The sequence below is a fragment of the Coptis chinensis genome, chromosome 4 (assembly GCF_015680905.1).
Source record: "Coptis chinensis isolate HL-2020 chromosome 4, ASM1568090v1, whole genome shotgun sequence".
Taxonomy (NCBI): Eukaryota; Viridiplantae; Streptophyta; class Magnoliopsida; order Ranunculales; family Ranunculaceae; genus Coptis; species Coptis chinensis.
Window position 1 is genome coordinate 94,774,826 of NC_141459.1, and position 10,074 is coordinate 94,784,899.

The 10,074-nt window shown below is 34.6% G+C and overlaps 1 long non-coding RNA gene across 1 annotated transcript; it reads right to left on the reverse strand.

The window, feature by feature from the left end:
• Positions 1 to 289: 289 nt before the first annotated feature.
• Positions 290 to 1,808, reverse strand: LOC147505840 (uncharacterized). Its single transcript, XR_015220685.1, has 2 exons — positions 798 to 1,808; positions 290 to 662 (listed from the first exon to the last, which is right to left on the reverse strand). It is a non-coding gene; the product is annotated as an uncharacterized LOC147505840 (long non-coding RNA).
• Between the last annotated feature and the right edge of the window lie 8,266 nt (positions 1,809 to 10,074).

Here is a 10,074-nt window from a genome sequence, read left to right on the forward strand (position 1 = left end):
TTGTTCTTGATTTCCTATTGGGATAGATCCCGATCGATTCATTAAACGTATTGCACTTCGAGAGGTCCAAAAGCGCATCGATTGTCGATAAGTGAACTTTCGGCGAGAAAGGTGGGATTTCACTCTCAATGTATGGTAGTATAAATAGAAAATATATGTCCGCTAATAATAATTTATTACTCAGTCAAGTTTCTGTTTTGCACATTTGATAAGATTATCAAACTCGTAAGAAACATCATCAAATTTTCTGTCAGTTTGCTCATTGTATAAGTATCTCGACATCTATAGATTCATCTTCCAAATCAATATCCTTAATACCAAGTGTAGTAAATGTACAACAATTTAACTTGACAAAACAGGTCATAAACCAAAGAAATATAACTACATGCAAATTTGAAACAAAGTCTTACTTGCGAGACACCGGTGTCAAACAATTGCTTGACTTCAAGTCGATATTCATGCATAACCCAATTTGTCCTATCTCCTTGCGGTGCCCTTCCTAAATGGAAAATCAGTGTCTTCTTCATCCCCACAGTGTTTGGGCCCATTACAGATGGGTCTATCTCTACCAGTCGTCTTCCAATATCCAATTTCAGTGGCACGATTAGTCATGTCTCTTCTTGGACAAAAGAAGTACCATTCCAGATCCCCGCAAGATTTGTCTGCATAAACAAAACAAAAAATGAGTTCAACACAAAGTCGAGACTACTAACTAAAATAAAAGTACCAAGAAGTTTCATAATTACCAGGAAGGTCCCAAGGATTCCAGTTCTGCCTATTTGGAGATAAATAATTACCTTTGAATTACCGAAGATTGAAGAGGATTTTGGCCAAACAGTTGAGAAGTTATACATGTATCGATCTCTTGATAGATGGTGTATGTGAATTCTTTTGTAGACTTGCCAATTCTATTTGTGATTATTCATTTTGCTCATCAAAACCTTATGGATAAGTTTTCTCCTTTTAATTCCTTTGAAAAAAGGGTCTGTTTTTCCAAATACCAGCGCGGAAGTAGCAGTCTTAATAGGAACCTATTGGCGATGATTGATTCACCTTACAAAGCCGGGCCTCGGATCTTGAAACCTTCCCCGCCTCTTCACTTGATCGGTGAGCATTGGATGAGGACTCGGATGAAGAGTGGAAAGAAGCGGGCGATTTGGCCTCGTCATGCCGGTAGTGGAGCATGTCATGTGGTTTAATTCGATACCGGGTTGGTTGGGTTGAGGGCAAGCTATACTATTTTCTTTTTTCTTCCTTGACCACCGGAGAGTCGTCTGCAGGTTACCCCACCCTCGGGTTTGTTATCTTTCTCATTCTTCTTGCCCCCTATTCCAAGTGAATGGGTACCCTCGTGAGCTCCTTTCAAAAAGAAAGGTATCAGAATCTTTTCTCCAGTTTTTGCAGAGATCTTTTTCTCTTTCTTAGTTGCCCTTGGTTGTTGTCCTACCCGCTTGCACCCAGACTTTTTGATCAGCCTCTTTACAGACCTCCTTCCCTTATCTTTCTTCGTAATAGTGTTATTGTTCTGGTTTCTGTCCTAATTTATTGGTTTCGTACGTGAAGAAGAAACTCGGGTTTTGTGGAGTTGAGTTAAACTTCCCTTTTTTTTTCTCCAAATTTTTAGTAATCTCCCTGTTGACGTGGACACCTTTAGAAGGCTTGAAAAGGGGCTGCTATTATATATATATAAAGGAGATCTTTTTCTCTTTCTTAGTTGCCCTTGGTTGTTGTCCTACCCGCTTGCACCCAGACTTTTTGATCAGCCTCTTTACAGACCTCCTTCCCTTATCTTTCTTCGTAATAGTGTTATTGTTCGGTTTCGTCACGATTTATTGGGTTTTCAGACGTGAAGAAGAAACTTCGGGTTTTGTGGAGTTGAGTTAAACTTCCATTTTTTTTCTCCAAATTTTTAGTAATCTCCCTGTTGACGTGGACACCTTTAGAAGGCTTGAAAAGGGACTGCTATTATATATATATAAAGATGTGTATAGACTCAAAGGTTCTTGGTATATATTATCTCCAATCTAAGTTTACCTCATTTTTCAATAAAAATGTAATCAAATGAGCCGGAGTTTAACCGGGCTAAGGGGTATGTGGACAAAATGTCAATTGGTTGGTTTCTATCCCAATTCCTCGTCACTTCTCTTTGTCTCTCTCCCTCGATCTCCCTCTCCGTATCCACGCACTCTCAATCTCTCCCTCTCCACTCCTTCCTCTCTCTCTTCGGTCACGCCCCCACTACTATGTAGTATACTAGTACTTTGATGGTTAGGCTACTAAAAAAAAATCCTTACTTAGATGTTTAGTGACTTAAAGGCATCTCTAATGGGGGGTGTAAAATTACACCTCCACCTAAGCTCCACGTAGGAGCTATTAGGATTTTACACCTCTAATTATATACTATTGTATAACATATAAATATCCACACTCTATACTCCTCAATGAAAAAGTGTAAAAAAAATTAGATTTTAAACTGGGACGTCACTTAAAAATTAGATTTTAAGTGACGTCTCTCTTTAATTTAAACTGGGACGTCACTTAAAAAATTACTTTAGAATTAGAAATGGATGTTACTTAAAGTGACGTCCAATTTTTTTTTATTCAGACGTTGGTTAAAGTGTCGCCCGAGCTATTTATCAACTCTATTATCTACGATATACCACTCCCATTGAACAAAGTTTTTTGATATTTGGAATGTAAACTTTACACTCTATACGGTTTACTCCTCATAATAAGCTTTATTTGTTAATATATAGTTAATCAAATTAAGGCGTTTTTTTTTTCCGGTTAAGATATCCGTGGAAAAGACCACATGGCGGCTTCCCTAAGGCTGAGTCCAATGGCTCTTTATCCCTTTAAAAGTAGTGCTAAAGTCAATAAAGTAGAGCTAAAATCAATAAAGTAGTGCTAAAGTCAATAAATTAGAGCTAAAGTCAACACATTTTCTCTCTATCATTATTTTTCTGTGTATATATACAAAATATTCTACTCTCTATATTCAAGAGAGTAGAATCCTTTGTATATATAGAGAGTAAAATAGAGATAGAGAGTAAAATCTGTTGATTTTAGCTCTACTTTTAAAGGGATAGGGAGCCATTGGACTCAGCCTAACAGGATTCAACGACAATCAGTAAAATAGCATGCACTCAAACATTCTACTATCTAGAGCCGCACAATAACTCTCTTGAATTGGCGGAAGAAAAATAGCACAGAGCAAAATTTTAGATCTTTAAATGTGTCAAATGTCACGTTGAATAAGTTCAAGGTCGGTCACCAAGAGTTCACTAGCCGACGTGGGAGTGTGCAGTGGGACGAAACACAATTAAATGGAATGTAGCGTAAAACTGGTTTACCAAAAAAGAGTTCACTAATAATCAATGTGAGAGTGTACTGTGAGAATAAAACACAATGCAAACATAAGTATTTTGAAATTACAAAGTAGTAAATTACTAAAGGAATTGCAACAATTATAAAAGATCAATTATACTAGAATGCTTGAGTTTTATCTCTTAATTAATTAATTAATTAAGTTACACATTTGATCTCGTTATCTGTTGTATGCAAGGCTGTAAGCTATTACGGAGAGATGGTCCATATGGGTGAAAATGAGGTAACATGCATGCTTGGATAAGATTATTGATAAGAATTTGTAAGGCTACAGATGAACACGAAGGATTGCAAGGATTTTTAGGTAGTTACAAAAAAATAAAAGGATTTTTAGGTGGAAGATAGAAACACCAAAAAGTCAACCGTACTGAACTTTAACTAAAATATGCCATCAATAACAAAGTCAATGCTAGTTGAGTCTTGTACATGCTGATTGTGGTCTCATTTACAGATTTACTTGGAGAGTGTGATTCCAATGTAGCATATTTTGTTGGCAAAAGTTCTCTTTAAAGAGCTTAAGAGTTAAGATCACCAATTCACCAGCCACCACTTTTGATGGCAGCAGACCCAACTCATTGTCTACCACTAACCAAAATACGTGAAGGTGTTCTTTGAATTCAATTGACCATATATTTGAAGAAATGGGGAGAAAGAAATGGTAAAGCTGCGCGCCTTGAAAGTGTGGTAATTAAGTGTGGTAATTAAGCTGCGCGCCTCACAGGACCTACTATAGATTTGAATAGGATGTCTGTGCTGTTTGTCTTAAGTTTAACTTGTATTCTTGATGTAAAATTTTTTTATTCTTATTAATAATATCCCTATTTGTGTGCAAAAAAAAATAAACCCTTGCGCCTAAAGTCGTTAAAATGCTAGCTTCATATGATCAGTGAGTGGGTGATGTTACTATTTAGTGTTGCTAATTCAGGGCAACTAACTTAGAAACTAGTCACAGACTTCTTAACCATCTTACAGCACCGTTAGATAACCAGACATGAGTTCTCCATAGAATAAAGATCCTACGTCGAGTCTGGTTCTCTTTTGGATAGGGACCTAACCTCCCCAATTTAGTTTCGAGTGGTCCTAGTCCCGGCCTAATTAAAACAAAAAAAGATTGCTAGTCTTTGAGAAGTTATACGCGTAGCTCGTTTCACGATCCCACTATTGACCCTATTTAGACAAAATTGGTTTGCATTAAAATACGCCGCATACATGCGGGTGCCAACAATTATTGTGGTGAAGTATAATATATTTATGAGATTCTATATTTATCAATTATTTATCAGTCTCTCATAATAATAACTAGTTTATACGCACCGGTTCTTTTGAAAACATTTAGATTTTTTTTAGAAAATTGGGACTATCGTTTTAGTCACTAACCCGTTTTAATTTTCTAACAAATTGTTTTAAATAAAGTTTTTAAAAACCCATTTTTTCAATTGGGAGAGAGATCATGTTTTAATAGGAGAATAATTTCCGTTTTAATTAGATATGTTAGATTTTTTCTTTTCAATAGAGGAGGAATTCCCATTTTAATAGGAGAATGATTTTCGCTTTAATTAGAAGTGCTAGAATTTGTTTTAATAGAAGAGAAATTCCCGTTATAATAGGAGAGAAATTCCCATTGTAAAAAAAGATTCCCGTTTTTCAAATAGAAGAGAAATTCCCGTTTTAATAGGAGATGACGTGAAATTTTAATAGAGCTCGAAAAATATCTCTTGTGGGAGCTTTAATATTAAGACTAGAAAGTAGACCCGTGCATACGCACCGTCTCTTTTAAAAATTTGCTCAACAATCATAATAAATCGTGATTCTTATTTTCGTCGCTAACCTATTTTAATTTCCTAACAAATTATTTTAATCAAGTCTTAAAAACCCGTTTTAATTTCTTAACAAATTGTTTTAATTAAGTTTTAAAAACTCGTGTTTTTTAATTGGGGGAGGAATCCCATTTTAATTTGGAAATAAAAAGAGTTTTTATCGCTACTATTTGAGTTTTGGTTTTAAAAAGAAAGAAGATTCCCGTTTGAAGTTGGATTCTAAAAGGAAAAGAGTTTCCCGTTTTAAGTTAACTATTAAGTTGATGACGTGGAATTTTAATAGAGCTCGAAAAATACACCTTGTGGGAGCTTTAATATTAAGATATATATATATACAGCCCGACTCCTAAAAGGACCTTAAATAAGTACCAAATCTAAAACACCCACAACTTTACCTACAAAATGATTTAAACCCTAATCTTTTGTGCATATGAACTACTAACCATAAGAAACATCTATACAAAAATTTAACTCGTTTGATATCTTCTAACTTAGATAAAATTGTTTTCCACTTTTGAATATATATATAAAAGTCCATAAATGTCTAGTTTTTGCAATCATCTTTTGCTAGTGTTAAAAATTATCAAACGAGTTGAATTTTTATAGAGATGTTCTTTATAGCAAGGCCCAAAATATCGATATCGATGAATATATCGATGTACCCAAAAACCGATATATATTGGATATATCGAATATTTCGGATATATCTATTTTTTTTGGTAACCAGTCCAAACTATTTAAAATATAAAAAATATCGGATATATCGAAAATATAATATCGGAAATATCGGATATATATCGGAAATATATTGGAAATATCGGATTTATATTTTAAAATGGTCAAAAAGTCAACCGATATATATCGATTATATCAGAAATATCGATTATATCGGCGATATAAAGTTTCATATCGGAAATTCCGATATATATCGGAAAAAAAGGGTTTTATATTCGGTGGATATATGTCAGAAATATCGATGTCGGTGTACCAAAATACCGATATATATCGGTGATATATAGGATATATCGGTGATATTTTGGTCCATGCTTTATAGTTAGTAGATCATATGCACAAAAGATTAGGGTTTAAATAATTTTGTAGGTGAAGTTGTGGGTGTTTTAGATTTGGTACTTATTTAAGGTCCTTTTAGGAGCCGGTATATATATATAGCACCATTAGATAACCAGACATGAGTTCTCCATAGAATAAAGATCCTATGTCGAGTCTGGTTCTCTTTTGGATAGGGACCCAACCTCCCCGATTTAGTTTCGAGTGGTCCTAGTCCCGGCCTAATTAAAACAAAAAAGATTGCTAGAGAAGTTTTACGCGTACCTCGTTTCACGACCCCACTATTGACCCCTATTTAGACAAAATTGGTTTGCATTAAAATACACGCGGGTGCCAACAATTATTGTGGTGAAGTACAATATATTTATGAGACTCTATATTTATCAATTATTTATCAGTCTCTCATAATAATAACTAGCTTGTAGGCCCGTGCATATCATGCATTTCTTTTTGAAAACATTTAGATTTTTTTTTTTTAAAAATTGGGACTACCATTTTTAGTAATTGTCCGTTTTAATTTTCTAACAAATTGTTTTAAATAAAGTTTTAATTAAGTTTTAAAAACCCATTTTTTCAATTGGGAGAGAGATTATGTTTTTAATAGGAGAATAATTCATGTTTTAATTAGATATCTTTAAATTTTTCTTTTCAATAGTGGAGGAATTCCCATTTCAATAGGAGAATAATTTAGAACTTTTAATTAGAAGTCTTTAGAATTTGTTTTAATAGAAGAGGAATTCCGCCAGAAAAAAAAGATTCCCGTTTTTCAAATAGAAGAGAAATTCCCGTTTTAATAGGAGATGACGTGAAATTTTAATAGAGCTCGAAAAATACCCCTTGTGGGAGCTTTAATATTAAGATATAGATATATTATTATTATTATTATTATATATATAGCACCATTAGATAACCAGACATGAGTTCTCCATAGAATAAAGATCCTACGTCGAGTCTGGTTCTCTTTTGGATAGGGACCCAACCTCCCCGATTTAGTTTCGAGTGGTCCTAGTCCTGGCCTAATTAAAACAAAAAAGATTGCTAGTCTTTGAGAAGTTATACGCGTACCTCGTTTCACGACCCCACTATTGACCCCTATTTAGACAAAATTGGTTTGCATTAAAATACACGCGGGTGCCAACAATTATTGTGGTGAAGTACAATATATTTATGAGACTCTATATTTATCAGTCTCTCATAATAATAACTAGCTTATACGCATCGGCTTTTTTTAAAACATTTAGATTTTTTTTAGAAAATTAGGACTACCGTTTTAGTCGCTAACCCGTTTTAATTTTCTAACAAATTGTTTTAAATAAAGTTTTAATTAAGTTTTAAAAACCCGTTTTTTCAATTGGGAGAGAGATCATGTTTTAATAGGAGAATAATTCCCGTTTTAATTAGATATGCTAGATTTTTTTCTTTTCAATAGAGGAGGAATTCCCATTTTAATAGGAGAATGATTCTCGCTTTAATTAGAAGTGCTAGAATTTGTTTTAATAGAAGAGAAATTCCTGTTATAATAGGAGAGGAATTCCCGTTGTAAAAAAAGATTCTCATTTTTCAAATAGAAGAGAAATTCCCGTTTTAATAGGAGATGACGTGGAATTTTAATAGAGCTCAAAAAATACCTCTTGTGGGTGTAGCTGCTGGAGGACTGGGTATAACGACAAATAATTTGGCAGAGGCAGCAGCAATCATGGAAGGGATCAAGAAAGCACTCGAGATGGGCTGGACATCTTTATGGGTGGAAACAGACTCTAAGGTTGTAGCGCAGCTTTTTCATAAGAATACGGTTCACTGGTCCATGAGGGATGCGTGGGAACAACTAAAGCGAGAAGCTAGATGGATCAACATCACGCATACATGGAGAGAAACTAATTTTGCGGCAGACAGCATGTCTAAGTATGGTGCGACACTCGATGCAGGAGCCAAAATATGGTGGAATGGACGTCCAGACTTTCTAAGGGTGGAAGATCCATATACTACCTACTTTCGCTTTGTAACTTAATGTTATCTTCTTATTTTCCTCTTGTAACCAAAGTGTAGAGCTGTAACCTTATTTTATTCATTAATCAATCACCTTTAAGCTAAAAAAAATTATTATTATTATTATTATATATATATATATATATATAGCCCCACTCTTAAGAGGATGTACTTAAACGGACTTGATCTAAAATTTGAAATATCACGCGAAATATACTCATGAAGGTTTTAAAAATCGGGTCCTAAAAAGGGAAAACCCCAAACCTCGCTCCTATTCCCTATTCCTCTCTCTTATTATCTCTCCCATCTTTCGTGACTCTCTCCCTCCCAACACCCTCTTTCTCTCTATATCTCTTGGTTTTCTGTTTCTCTCTTTCTCCCCCCCCCCCCCTCCTCCAAAAAAAACAAGACAACACAAGTTAGAGAATCTTCTATTACACGTAAGTTCTTTTTTTTTTACGATATCGATTTTTATATACGTTCCTAATCTAAATATTCACTTGTTAGAGACGTATTGCTACTTGTTGTAGTGATTTAAGCGTCTTTTTTTAGCTTATTATACGAACAGTCATTGTAAACGATAGTATTGTAGTGCATGTTATTAGTCATCGACAAATTGAGTTAGTGTAAGCATATATAGTTGACGGTAGTTTTTTCCTTTGTCAGACTTGGTTTGTCCCTACATTGAATGTTGGTGTAGTGTATAACACTTCTATATATATCTAGTTATTTGACATGGAACCTGAAGGAAAATCATAAAATGGAGATGAATACACGTACCTAAGGCATATGATGTCTTTGTGATTATACAAATCGTAATCGAAATTAAACCATGAGGGTTGGCTATAATTGTAGTTCTATATTTGAAGCTTAACTTGGGTTTGATATATATTTATTTATTTATTTATTTTTTTTCAGGTTACATTGTGATGGAAAATGAGGATTTCGAACTTGAGAGAGAAAGTGTAGGTGGGAAACCTAATCACATTTACAATCCCCAAGTATCAAATGATACCAAACTTAGAAAAGAACAGGAGTTTGAATCACTTGATGATGTCTACAATAATTATGCCAAAGCCGCTGGATTCAGTGTTCGTAGTTAGTCTGAAAGGAAGAAAGATGGTGAATGTGTAAGAAAGGAATATGTGTGTTACAAGCAAGGAAAAAGTTTGGAAATAGCGGACATTGATACAAAAAGGCGTCGGGGCAATGTAAAAGATGATTGTAAAGCAAAAGTTGATGTGACGAAATCAAACTATGGTACATTTGTTGTTACTGTATTTGTTGAAGGGCATTCTCACCCGTTGTCGACCCCGCGAAGAGTGCATCTTCTAAGATCTCACCGTAGTGTTTCCAGTGCCCAAAAATGTTTAACACAACAACTTGGCATGGTAAACATACCACAACATCAGCAGTTCAGTCTTCTTGGACTTCAGTCAGGAGGGATAGAAAATATTGGTTTCACACAGAAAGATTTAAATAACCAGGAAAGGGACAAGCGTAATAAGATGAAAGGCCATGATGGAGATATGTTTTATGAGTTTTTAAAATTGTAACAAGGGAGGAATCCTTCTTTCACTTTTAAAATTGAGAGAAACGATGAACAGAGAATTACACATTGTTTTTGGGCCGATGCAACCTCGAGACAAGCATACAAATTTTATGGTGATGTGGTTATCTTTGATTCTACCTACAACACTAATAAATATGGCTTGATTCTTGCACCGCTGTTTGGGGTTAATAATCATGGTCAGACAGTTGTTTTTGCTTGTTCATTTTTATGTGATGAGACCACAGAATCATTTATTTGGTTATT